We start from the raw sequence: 14,394 nt of genomic DNA on the forward strand, positions 1-14,394 counted from the left end.
TACTACAAAAAGTTAAAATATCTCATTAACAATTTTTATATTGGTTGCATGTTGAAATGACAATATAGTGGAATATTGAGTTAAATAAAATTTATTAATACAATTAATGTGCCCTGTTTCTTTTTACCTTTTTAACGTGGCTGGTAGAAAGTTTGAAATTACAGGTGGGCCTCACATTATATTTCGATTGGGCATCGCTGGTCTAGCATACAGATGGTGCCCAATACATATTTTTGAATTGAGTTAGACGTGATTAAATTAGCTGGGGGTTAATGAGGGGAAAAGAATCCCTCAGGGTGTAATGGGACGATGAGACCACAAGGGGGTGCTCGCACCTGGGTGCAATTCCTCTCCCCCAGCAAAAAGCGGCTCACCCTTGGCTTCCTGCGCTCCTTGCCTACCTTTGCCAGAATTAGCCATTTATAGTAGTTAACTGTGATGGAGACCATACTTTGAGACATGAACTCACGTGTCTTTTCCTCTTCCTCCATTACCGTGCCCTGTGCAAGCAGCGAGCCAGGGGGGTGTAACTAGCCATTCATAGGAGTTGCCAGAATGGGATGGAAAACAAAGGCACAGGGGGTGGGGGGACGCATATCCCTCAGCATCTAAGCCCCCAAATCCAGGTGTGAGGCAGGAAGAATCAGGAAGAACTGGTTTTGTTTTTCTGCTGATGCAGCCACGCTACCGTGCACTTTGGTGAAACTCAGTTAAATGAAGTAACCACAGATTTCACAGCCCAGCAATTCCCCTCTCTTCCGCGAGGAGGCTGGAGTTCTCGCGCTTGCCAAGATGTTCATCACAGCGTTGTTTATGGCGGAGAGGGAGGGGTCAAAGGCAACCTGGTGTCACTGGGGGAGGAGGCCCCCGTGGGTGTCCAGGGCGGAGGACTCTGCAGTGGTAGGAAGCAACAGACCAGGCTGAGCCAGGGTGACAAAAATAGATCTGAGTGAAAACAGCGACAGGCAGAGTGAGACCTACAACCCAATACCCTTGATATAAATTTAAAATTCTTACATCCCAAACGAAAAATATACAATGTGGAAGAACACCTACAAAAAAAGGATACACAATATACACCATAGAAAGGCGCCTCTGGCAGGGAAGAGAGAGTAGGTGGTGAGGGCAAAATGGAATAAGTAAATAAGAGATAAATAAAATGAACACTGGGTTTTTGTGTGAACCAGCTGGCTCAGGGGACCGCTGGGGTCGGACTGCCTGAGTTTGGATTAATTAATTAATAATTAAGCTCTGCCACTTTAATTATTGGGTGACCTCAGGCAAATTAGATAACATCGTTGTGCCTGGGCTGTCTCATCCATCCAATGGGATAACAAGAGTCCCTACATTACAGGGTTTTCCTGAGGATTAAATAACATAAAATGTATAAAGAGTTTAGAACAGTCCATAGCAAGCGCTGTCTAAGTGCTGGCTATTTTTGCAAGTTTTATGAACCAAAGATTATGATTTACTTAATCTGCAGCTGAGATTGTTAAAAATAGAAGGGAAAGGGGGATCTCCTCCGAGCTGGGGAGGGGAGAGAGATTTGGGAAAGACAGAAAACAACAGATTTGGATGTGAGCGTGGCGTGTTCTGAGTCTGGCAGGGGTGAGGGGATGAGGGAGGCCTGCAGGACTCAGCGCGGGCTGGGTTATGCTGCTGTAACAGGCAGTCCCAATGTCTCAGTCGCTTGAAACAACAACCTTATCTTTCAGTCCTGTCATGACGGTTAGCTGGTCAGGACTCTGGCAGAGGGAAACAAAGAAGAAAACCTACCGTCATTCTTATATGCTTCCACCCCCGAATGACATCTGCTCATCGGCCAAGTAGAACCACACGGCCACAGCACTCTTCACGAGAATGAGGAAGAGGGATCCTTCATGCACCTGGAAGGGTTGAGAGCTGCAATATTTGTGAGCAACTTGAGTACCTGGCTCGAAGCCCTCTTTAAGCTGAGGGACCTGAGAGCTGAGACCACTTGTCCTGCAAGTCTGGGGCTGGCTCAGCGAGAAGACAAGTCTGCCAGAGAAGTTCCCTCCTGCCATCATGGTGGGGCAGTGTAAGAGTCACCTAGTGCTGCGTAACAAATGACCCCAAAACACAGAGCCTAAAAACAACAATGAGCGTTTGTTATCACGCAGTGTCTGTGGGTCAGGCCTTAAGAAGTGGCTTAGCTGGACAGTTCTGGCTCAGAGTCTCATCATGTCAGCCCGGGCTGCAGTCATCCGAAGGCAAGACCGGGGCTGGGGAATCTGCTTCCAAGGCTCGCTGGCCAGCTGGTACTGGCTCTTGGCAGAAAGCCTCGATTCCTTGCCATGTGGGCCTCTTTAGAGGCTTCTCGAAGCTCTGCAAGATATAGCAGCTGGCTTTCCCCGGAGTGAAGGTTCCCAGAGAAAGCCAGAAGGAAGAAGCCAAGTCTCTTGGGTCCTAGCCTCAGGAGGCACACACCATCACTTCTACCACATTCTGTTTGTTAGAAGCAAGCTATCCAGTCTGGCCCACATGCGAGGGAAGGGGAATTAGGCTCCACCTTTTGAAGGGAGGAGGGTGAAAGAACGTGTGGGTATGTTGTGAAACCACGGCAGGCAGCCATATGGTGGAGTGGTGCTGCCTTGGGCCATGAGAACGCTCCGGAAATGTCCTATAGGCTCTGTCAGGGGCATGCTGGGAAATGTGGTAGAGACTGCTAGTTACCACCAAAATCTGGTCTGCCCTTGAGCGTGTACTAAGGAGCCACACACTATCTAGGTGCTTATCTGTGTTGATTCAAGTAATTCTCGTGACAACCGCACGAGGAAATAAAACCACAACACCTCACATTTATTGAGCACTTAATGTATGTCAAGTGTCCTAAATCCTTTATACATATCAACTCATTTAATCTCACAAACCCTCAGTGGGCAGGTACTGTTTGACCCCCATTGGTAAATGGGGAAACTATGGGCCAGAGAGGTTAAGAAACTATTCTGAAGTGGCATAGCTAGTTAGTTAGAGAGCTGGGATTTGAACCCAGGCTGTTCTATTCCAGGGTCCACGCTCTTGATCACTACCTTATGTTATAAAGAAAAGATGTTATTATGCTTTACGTGCACATCACGGCAGTGAGAAGTTGTGCCCGCTGCTGGAATATTTTCAGAGGGTTCCCTGTGCTCCAGGAACCTTGTAAAGTTATTGACCTAAAGTGCCTTAGCACATTTAATCAGCACATCGCTTTTGCTTCTTTAAATCCCCATTTGACAGATGTGGAAACTGAGGCTCAGCAGCGTCAAGCCACTTGCGCTGGGTGGCACAGGTGGAGACAGAAGCAGGGGCAGGGCCGGGCAGCCAGTGTGGGGTCACACCGGGGGCCCCCTGGGAGGCGACACTGATGGCCCGGCTTGGCGTTGGTATGAGGCAGGCGGGAAAGAATGGTGGGGATCCTCTTGGAGGGATGTGGCTTGGAGCCCAGCGGAGGAAGAGCTGGAATTAGAGGAGGCGGCTCCAGCGCCCGGGTGGGGGTGGGGGCGGAGTGGGGGGTGGGAGATGAGAGGTGTGTTTTCCCACAGTCCACGGCCCGGGCCCAGCCCCCTCCCCAGCCCACACGGCGTGGCTGCAGAAAAGTGGCCTGTTCTCACGCACTGCTGTGGGAGGACACACTGGGACATCCACCCTGGAAGGCTGACTGGCAGGATGTCCGCACGCTGGCCGTGTGCACATCCCCTCCTCTGCGTGGACCCTCCCCCGGGGACACGGACCCACGCGCCCACACTGTGCTCTCGGTCCTGAACCCCAGCCGGAAACAACCCGAATGGCCATCAACAGAGGCCCCCTAGTTAAACCCACTGTGGGGTTTTTTTGTGGATTAATAAAAGCGGATTCCTGTTTTCATGTTTCTTTATTCAAGGCTCGTAACTGCCTTCCTTAGTTTTCTAGTAACTAGGTGTAAAAATCATGTGTTGAAGCTTTACAGTTTAAAAAATATTTTATATATTCTTAAACTACGAACCTTCTTTTTTTTTTTTTCCTGAGGAAGGTTGGCCCTGAGCTAACATCTGCACCCATCTTCCTCTATTTTGTATGTGGGGCGCCACCACAGCATGGCTTGATGAGCGCTGTGTATGTCCATGCCCAGGATCCGAACCCACGAAGCCTGGGCCACCAAAGTGGAGCATGTGAACTTAACCACTACACTGCTGGGCCAGCCCCATATGAACCTTCTTAACATCACTGTCTGGCCAGATCACCAACCCTGTGATCCTGACTCCTCGGGGGCACAGCTTCCCATCCTTGCTTTACCTTCCCTGAGGTTCTGTGAACCCCAGGCTCTGCTAACGGAGTTCTGTACCACTTACCCCCTGGTAAGAAGACAAGATGGGACCTCCCAACCACTGGAACCAAATTTTTTTAAATAATTTTATTTATTCATTTATTTTCTCCCCAAAGCCCCAGTAGATAGTTGCATGTCATAGCTGCACATCCTTCTAATTGCTGGAACCAAATTTTTTAAGTTGACAATTGCAGAATCGTGGAGTGTTTTTGCACTGCTCTTTTGCTGATGCCACCAGTCGAATGTTTTGTGTGTAGGACTTAATAAATCCTTGAATCATAAAAAAAAAAAAAACAATCATTGTGGCACATTTCTCCGATGGAATTCCGCACAGCACTGGGGATGAATGACCTCCATACACACACGGAGTCTTGGATAGTCCCTCACACGTGACATTGAGCAAAAGGAAGCGTGGCCTATGATTCCATTCACATAAAGCTCGAGACAGGCCAAACCATACAACAGAGTCAGAGCCGAGTGCTCAGATGATAACCAGATGAGAAAATCAGAAACGTGATGATGGAAAAGTGAGGAGAGAGGGGGCTGGGACAGAGGGGCGGGCACCGTTCTGTTTCTCAACATGGTGGTGGCTACAAGGGTTTCATTTTATAGTCATCAACTAAGCTGCAAATTATGATTTTTAAAATCACTGATCTACTTTATTCCAAGAGTAAGGATGAGTGACGTGATCTGATTTCCATCTTAAAAATTGTGGTAAAATACATGCAACATAAAATTTACCATTTTAACCATTTTGAAGATTACAGTGCAGGGGCATTAAGTACATTCACGTTGTTGTGCAACCATCACCACCATCAGTCTCTAGAACTTTTTTCCTCTTGCAAAACTGGAACTCCATACCCATTAACACTAACCCCACATTGCCCCTCCCCTCAACCCTTAGCGTCCAATGGTCTGCTTTCTGTGTCTGTGAATTTAACTACTCTAAGTACCTCATGTAAGTGGGATCCTGCAGTGTTTGTGTTTCTGTGGCTGGATGATTTTACTTAGCAGAATGTCCTCAGGTTTCATCCACGTGGTAGCATGTGCCAGAATTTCCTTCCTTTTCAAGGCTGAATAATATTCCACTGGATGGATAGACCACATTTTGTTTATCCATTCATCGGCCCATGGACACTTGGGTGGCTTACGCTTTGTGTGTTGTGTTCTTTTCTGGATGTGTGTTATATGTCACAATAAAAAAGCTTTAAAAAATAAAATAATGTGCTGTGCTATTTGCTGAGTAAATAGTATACACACGCACTCACAGGTACACACACACCCCAGTCTGGGCCTGGGTGTTTCCCTGAGGCAGAGGTGGGGCCCCTGACCTGTCCCCTAGGGCACTTCTCCCCTAGTTCAGTGACTCTCACGTCCACAGGGTGGGGCACCGTCACACCCACCTGCCAACTTCCTCTCCGCTCAGTCACCTGCCCCGGGGGGCTATGTCATTTCTGCTTAGCCACCCAACCCCAAGGCTGCCACTGGGGCCAGGGCACCTCACACACTCCCCGGTGGGGGGGGGGTTCACCTGCAAACAGCTGCCCCTACTGCCTACTCTCTGGTCATAGAGCTGGCCTAGGAGATCTCAGGCTGTCTGCCCTCCTGCAACCCCAGTTGTCTTCCTGTTCCTCAACCTTGGTCCCTCATTCTGTTTTTCTCTTTTTGTGTGTTTCTCTCTCTCTCTCTGGGTCTCTGTCCCCCTCTTTTTGGGTCCCTCCCCCCATGTGAGAACCCCTGAATAATCATTAGGTAATAGATTCCAGTGATCAAGAGAATGGACTGACAAGGACTTAATCAAAATGTAAAACTTTAGGGTTTCAAAAGACACCATCAGGAAAGTGAAAAGATGGGGGCCAGCCCAGTGGTATAGTGGTTAAGTTCACGCGCTTAGCTTTGGCAGCCTGGAGTTTGCAGGTTCGGATCCCGGGTGTGGACCTGCACCACTCATCAGCCATGTTGTGGCAGCTACCCACATACAAAATAGAGGAAGATGGGCACAGATGTTAGCTCGGGGCCAATCTTCCTCAGCAAAAAAAAATAATAATAATAAAGTGAAAAGATGACCCACAGGCTGGAAGAATATATCTGCAAATCATAGATGTGATAAGTGAATGGTATCTAGAATATATAAAGAACTCTTACAATTCAAAAATCAAAAATTAAATAACCCAGTTAAGAAATGGGCAAATGACTTGAATAGACATTTCTCCAAAAAAGTTGCACAAATGGCCAATAAGCACATTGGAAGATGCTCAATGCCGTTAGTCATCAGAAAAACCCAAACCAAAACCACAGTGAGCTACCACTTCACACCCACTGGAATGACTATAATCAAAAAGTCAGGTAATAACCGGTGTTGGTGAGAATGTGGAGATACTGGCATCTTCATACATTGCTGGTGGGGTGCAGCTGCTCTGGAAAACAGTCTGGATTCCTTGAATAGTTAAACATAGAATTACTATATGACCCAACAATTCCACTCCTGGGTATATATCCACAAGAAATGAAAGTATACATCCACGCAAAAACTTGTGCACAAATGTTCAGAGCAGCACTATTCACAATGGCCAAAAGGTGGAAACAACCCAAATGCCTGTCAGTGGGTGAATGGATAAACAAAATGTGGTCCATCCATACAATGGAATATTACTCAGCCATGAAAAGGAGGTAAGTACTGATAGATGCTACGATGTGGATGGAAGTTGAAAATATTACACTAAATGAAAGAAACCAGACACAAAAGACTACATATTGTAGGATTCCCTTTATATGAAAGGTCCAGAATAGGCAAATCCATAGAGACAGAAAGCAGATCAGTGGTTGCCAGGGGCTCGGGGGCTGGAGGGATTATGGAGTGATTGCTAATGGGGCAGGGTTTCTTTTTGGGATGACGAAAATATTCTGTAGTTAGATAGTGGCGTTAATTACACAACCTTGTGAATATGCTAAAAACTTCTGAATTGCACATGTTAAATTGGTGAATTTATGGTATGTGAATTATACCTAAAGAAAAAGTTTAGAGCCAGCCCTGATGGCCTAGTGGTTAAAGTTCAGCACTCTCTCCACTTCAGCGGCCCAGGTTCATTTTCCGGTCGCAGATCCACACCACCCATCTGTCAGTAGCCATGCTGTGGTGGTGGCTTACATAGAAGAACCAGAAGCATTTACAACTAGGATAGACAACTATGCACTGGGGCTTTGGGGAGGGGAAAAAAAAAAGAGGGAAAATTGGCAACAGAGGTTAGCTCAGGGCAAATCTTTCCCTAAAGAAAAAAAAGTTCAAAAAAAGTAAAGCAACAAAAAGACGACTATAAATTGTAGAGTCAGACTCCTGGCTTGTCTCCCTATGAGCTGTGTGACCTGGGCATAGTTCTCTCTCCAAGCCTGAGTGTTTTCTTCTGTAAAGTGGGCATGTATTAGTGTTTCTACAATACTTTTGTTGCTAGGGACAAATGGGATGATGAATTTAAAGTCCTTGGCACATAGACATCGTCCCCTCAACGTGAGCTGGAAGCAGCAAGAGAGGGATCTCGTTTGATCCACTCAGAAATTCTGATTGGTGGAGACTTAGCCTTCTCCTCAGCCTCCCTGCCTCCAGTCTCCCTCTCCATTCCATTCCCTCCAGGACCCCTGAGCTGATCCTGCCCCTCCTTTGCTCCCAGTCCTCCCATGACTCCCTAGGCTCCAGGATGGAGCCCAGCCCGGCACTGGAGACACCAGGCCACACTTTCTGGCACACCTTGCCTCCTTACCTTTACTGTGTAGACTCAAGCCTGACCTAAACCTCTATGCCCTTGTCCGTGCAGGGCCCTCTGCCCGGACTGCCCTCTTCATTCTCTCCTTCCCCACCTGCCCAGTGATGAACTCAATTCCGTGCTGAAGTCACCGCCTGGCAAGTGACCTTTGACCCTGCAACTCCAATTCTAGGAATTTAGCCTGCAGACAGCTCACACGTGAGCTGGAAGGTCTGGACCCCAGGATATTCACGGCAGCCCTGCTAATCGCAGCAGAGGGGGAACTAATCGAAATGTTCATCAAGAGGGGACTCTCAGATCAACCCCACGGGGAAGCTGTTAAACGAACGTGATAGATGCTCGCGATTACAGACGGAACCGTCTTCAAGATATGCTACTAAGTGAAAAAACGCAAGATGCAAAACCAAGTGTACGCTGTGCTCTGCCCCTCCCACCCTCGCTGTGTGACCTTGGGAAAATTACCTCACCTCTCTGAACCTCCATTTCCTCATCTATAAAACGGGATATTTATAATCTCAAAGATGCGGTGAAGGTTAACAAAACACATGCGGAAAAAAACGTATATATATAGTAGGTAATAAGCACTCAAAAAATGTTAGCTTTTAATTTTAGGGCAGCAGTCGGCAAATGTTTTCAGTCAAGGGCCAGCTAGTAAATATTTTTGGCTCTGCAGACCATACGGTCTCTGTTGCAACCACTCAACCTGTTATGGCACTAAAGGAGTCACAGACAGCGCATCAATGAATGAATGCAGCTGTGTTCCAATAAAATTGGAAATAAGACAGACAGCTGGCCCATGGGCTGTAGTTTGCTGACTCCTATATTAGAATTGAAAAAGAGGCGACTAATTATTTTCATAGACTTTGTATGCCCTTCCAACCTTGGAACGCTTCTCCTCCACGGTCCTTATCAGACTGCATTGTGCTATCGATTTCTCTTTCCCCCCAGACATTGAGCTATCCCAGGCCAGGACTCTCCCACTCCCAGACTTACCTGGGTCTCCAGAATCCAGCCTCCATCCCTGTTCGAGGAGCTCAGCAGAAGCGTTTGTTGAATGCATTCATTCATTCATTCATTCATTCATAGAGACAGCAGGCGTAGCAACTACATGCCAGGCACTGTTCTAGATGCTGAGGCTACAGCAGTGACTGAGACAGACACAAACTCTTGGAGCTTATGTTCTAAAGAGGGAGACAGACCACGAATAAAATAAACACAAAATATGTAACCTATTAGGTGGTCTTATGTCCCAAAGAGAAGAGAATAAAGCAGGAAAAGAGGATAAGAGGTGAAGGGAGGCGTCCCTAATTTTCATGGTACTGCCAGGAGAGGCCTCATGGAGAAGGTCAAGTCTGGAAGGAGATGAGGGAGCAAGTCACGGGGCTATCTCAGGGCAGAGCCTTCTTGACAGAGGAAACTGCAAGTGCAAAGGTCCTGGGGTGGGAACCTGCCTGGCATTTCCAAGGAATAGCAAAGAAACCGGTGTGACAGCAAGTGAGTGCATGAGGGAAAGAGCTAAAGATCAGAAATAGAGTCTGAGGGGTGATGGGTGGTGACGCAGGCCTGAGGGCGGACGTGAGCACTTTGCTCTTACTCTGAGTGCGATGGGAGCCAGGGTGGATGTCTTAGTCTGCTCAGGCTGCCGTAGTACCACAGAATGGGTGGCTTAAATTTATTTCCCACAGTCTGGAGGCAGGGGAAGTCCAACATCAAGGAGTCAGCAGATTTGTTCCCTGGTGAGAGCTGGTTTCTTGCGGATGGCAGCTCATCCCTGTGTCCTGTGGTGGAGAGTGAGCTCTGGTCTCTCTTCCTCCCCTTATAGGGGCGCTAATCCCATCAGGGGGCTCCACCCTCAGGACCTCATCTAAACCTAATCACCCCAAAGGCCCCACCTCCTAATACCTTCACAATGGTAGGGCTTCAACAGATGAGTTTTAGGGGGACACAAACGTTCAGGTCATAAGAAGAGAGTTTGGGGCAGAGGAGGGGTGAGATCTGACTGATGTTTTGACAGGATCTTTCTGGCTGCTGGATGGGGAATAGGCTGTTGATGGAACCAGAGATCCCAGTGAGGAGGTGAGAGACGGATCAGGAGGCGATGGTGGACTGGACCAGGGTGGTGGCAGACGGGTAACATGACATGGTGGAATCTGGAACATATTTTGAAGGCAGAGACTGTGGCATCTATTGAGAAGCTGGATATGAGATGGGAGAGAAAGCGAGGAATCCAGGATACTCCCAAGATTTTGGCCTGAGCCACTGGAAGGATGGAGCTGCCTCCACTGAGACAGGGGGATGGGGAGGAGCAGGTCTGGGGATGGGGCGGGGGGCTGAATAATCACCCCAAAGATGTCCACGTCCTGATCCCCAGAATCTGTGTGTATGTGACCTTACATGGCAAAAGGGGCTTTGCAGAGGTGATTAAAGGAAGGATCTTGAGATGGGGACATGATCCTGGATGATCTGAATGGGCCCAAAGTAATCACAAGGGTTCTTATAAGAGGGACACAGCAGGACCAAAGACATAGTCGTGGGAGACCTGACAATGGAAGCAGAGGTTGGAATGATGCGAGGAAGGGACCACAAACCGAGGGATGCAGGCAGCCTCTAGAAACTGGGAAAGGCCGGGAAACAGATTCTCCCCTGGAGCCTCTAAAAGGAACCAGCCCTGCTGACACCTTGATCTTAGCTCCATGACACTGATAGCAAACTTCAGGCCTCCAGAACAGTAAGAAAATAAATCTGTGTTGTTTGAAGCCACGACGTTTGTGGTAATCTGTTACAGCAGCCACAGGAGACTAATACACTCACACACGGGAGGAGAGGTTAGGAGCTTGGTTCTGGTCGAGGATTAAGTGCCTATTCGGGAGCCACATGGGAATGTCAAGGGGACAGGTGGGTAGATGGTCTGGAGTTTAGTGGAGAGGTCCCGTTATGAATAAATGAATGAATGAATGAAGTCCTCATGTCACCCCAGAGTGGCCGACCACAGCGGCTCTTTTACTGCTCTCCCCACCCCCCCCCGCCCCCTCCACTCCCTTCTTTGCTCTTCGTTGTAGAAATCCTTCTAATACAAAATCCCGTCCTGCCCTCCCTGCTAGAAGCCTCCGGAGGCTCCGGTTCTGCTCAGGATGAAGTCCACACTCCTCACGGCTCGGCCCTGCCCACACCTCCAGCCTCACCTCACACCCCGTCCTGCTTGCTTCTCACCAGCCGCACTGACCTGTCTGTTCTCTGCAGGAACCTCACCGCCTCCTGCCACAGAACCTTTGCACATGCTGTTCCCTCTGCCTGGACCACCTTTCCCTCCTGCTCTACCTAATTATTCCTAGTCACTCTTCAAGTCAAAGCTCAGTGAGGAAACCTCCTTAGGGAAGCCCTCTGGATGATCCCAACAAGGTCACACCCCTCTGTTATATATTCTCAGAGCATCGTGCGTTTTTTTCCAGGGTAGCCTTCAGGAGGGAGGGATTTTACATTACATGAGGACGGGAACTTCCTCCCTTCTGTATCCTCAGCCTCTAGAACAGCACCTGGTACACAATAGATGCTCAATGAGTGTTTATTGGGTGAGTGAATGAATGAGGAGATGCATGAATGAGAAAAATAACAAGGATGCTCACTGACAGCCACGGGCTTGGAGAGGAGGGGACAAACGTAAACAGTATTGCACAGGAAGATCGGGTGGGAGATGGTGTGAGGGGAGAGAAGCAGACAGATCTGGAGAGAGAGCCTGATAATAACCTTGGCAGAAAGAAGGAAATCCAGGCGAGAGGGCGGAGGCTTAGCCCAAACCCAAAAGGACTCTACTTTGAGGAATGTTGAATTTGAACATCGAGCTGCACTTGCGCATGTCGCTTTTGAGCACCTGAGATGCGGCTGGTCTCCCTTGAGATGGGCTGTGAGTGACACTCTGGATTTAAAAGACTTAGTGTGAAAAAGAAATGTCAAATATCTCATTATAATTTGTTATAGTGATCACATGTTGAAACGAAAACGCTTTGGATATATTGGGTTAAATAACGTATATTATTAAAATGAATGTCACTTGTTTCTTTTTAACCATTTTTTTAATGTGACTCCTCGGATATTTGAAATCACATACTTGGCTCACACTATATTTCTTCTGGACAGCGAGGCTCTAGGGAAGGCAGGTGTGGGATACGGAAGGAGCACCGAGCAGGGGAACAGGGACGTCTGTTTGTTCGCTGCTGTATTCCCAGTGCCTGGCACACAGTGGATGCTCAATATACATATTTATTGGATGAATGATGAATGAATGAATGCAAGAAAGCATGAGTAAACGCAGGAATGGAGTGACCAGGACACGTGCTGGTCCTTTGAAGACGTTCCTGGCTGTGTGGCCGTTGGCAGGGAACTTCACCTTCTTGGGCCCTGGCGGTGGCCTCCCTGGAGGAGGGGGAAGATCATTTGCATAGACAAAAAACCTGTTTGTAATGATCCGAGCCTGGAACCTACCTGTGTTTTACGCATAAACACAAAATATTTCTTGCTCAGTTAGTTTCCGCCAACGGTTCCAGGGGTGTGGCTGTCGTGTTTGTGGAGGGAAGACTGCGTTCCACCGTGCTGGCAACATTGGCAGGAGTTGACCGCCATTTTGGAAAAATCCCGCCTCCAACAGCAAAACCACACATGGTTTTTGGCTTGATGTTACACATCCCCACTTAGGCTGGGTTTGTAGCCACTGCTTTCCCGGTGATCGTATAGGCCACGCAGGCCCTGGCTACTTCATTATGTCGGCTAGGTCAGTGCTTCTCAAACTTGAATGAGCATACACTCCTCTGGGGGTGTTGTTCAAATGCAGACTCTGAATGACAAGGTCTAGGGTGGGGCTCGAGATCCTAAATTCCTAACCAGCTTCTAGGAATTGCTTTGCTGCTGGTCCATGGATCATACTTCAGGAGTAAGGCTCAAGGGCAGGGTTTCTCCACCTCCGCACCACTGCTATTGGGGCTGGGTGATTCTTTGTGGCTGGGCTGTCCTGTACCCTGTAGGATGCTGAGCAGTGTCCTTGCGCTCTACCCAGCCTCGCTGCCTGCCAATCATGACAGTTGTCTTAGTCTGTTCCGGCTGCTATAACAAAATGCCATAGACTGGGTAGCTTTATAAACAACAAAAATTTATTTCTCACAGTTCTGGGAGCTAAAAGTCTGAGATCAGGGTGCCAGCATGGTCAGATGAGGGCCCTCTTCAGGGTCACAGGCTTCTTGGTGCATCCTCACAAGGTGGAAGGGTGAGAGAGCTCTGTGGGGTCTCTTGTATAAGGGCATGAATCCCACTCACGAGGGCTCCACGTTCACGACTTTATCACCTCCCAAAGGTCCCACCTCCTGAAACCATCACCTTGGGGAAGGATTTCAACATATGAATTTGGGGAGGACACAACCATTCAGACCACAGCAACAATCAACATCGTCTCCAGACATTATCAAGCATCCCCTGAGTGACACGATCACCCCCTGTTGAGAATCGCTGATCTAACATGACTAGAAAAAGTTTGACAACCTCTGTACTAGAATGTTCTTAGCAGGCCTATTGTCATAATCCCAAACTGGAAACAACACAGACACCCATTCACAGTTGGGTGAATAAATAGATAGTGTTATATTTGTACAACGGAATGTCACCCAGCAAGGGTTGACAAACTTTTTCTGTTAAGGGCCAGAGAGTAAATATTTTTGGTTTTCTGGGCCCTACGGTCTCTGTCGCAGTCATCGCAGCAGTGCAAACAGCTATTGACGACAGTAAATGAATGCGTGTGGCTGTGTTCCAATAAAACTTGACTTATACAAACAGGTGACGGGCCAGATCCAGCCCCCAGGCTGTAGTTTGGCGATACCCACCATACAGCAATGAGGAGAAACAATCCACGACAGAGAAGCACATGGGTATATTATAAGTCAAAGAAGTACAGTCCGTGAAATTCCATTTATATGAAATTCAAGAACAGGATGAACTAATCTACGGTGTTAGAAGCGGGGATAGTGGTGACTCCTGGGAGAAGGGGCACAAGGAGGGCTTTGGGGGGCTGGGCTGTTCTGCTTTTTAATCTTGTTTCATGAGTGTGGTCATTTTGTGATAATTCATTGAACTGTACACTTAAGATGGAAGCCCCTCTTTTGTGTGCTTGTCATTCTAAGTAAAGCTGGCAGGCATGTTGGCTGTGACCGTTTGAGAGCCGGCACAGCCGCTGGCACACACTGCTCCCCCGACCTCTCTCTGGAAGCCGTAGATCTCATGGCTTTGAGCCTCACAGCTGTTGGGGCTTTTCAGAGCCGCCGATTGAGTGAATTCGACACGGCAGAAAAA

The sequence above is a fragment of the Diceros bicornis genome, chromosome 34 (genome assembly GCF_020826845.1).
Source record: "Diceros bicornis minor isolate mBicDic1 chromosome 34, mDicBic1.mat.cur, whole genome shotgun sequence".
NCBI lineage: Eukaryota > Metazoa > Chordata > Mammalia > Perissodactyla > Rhinocerotidae > Diceros > Diceros bicornis.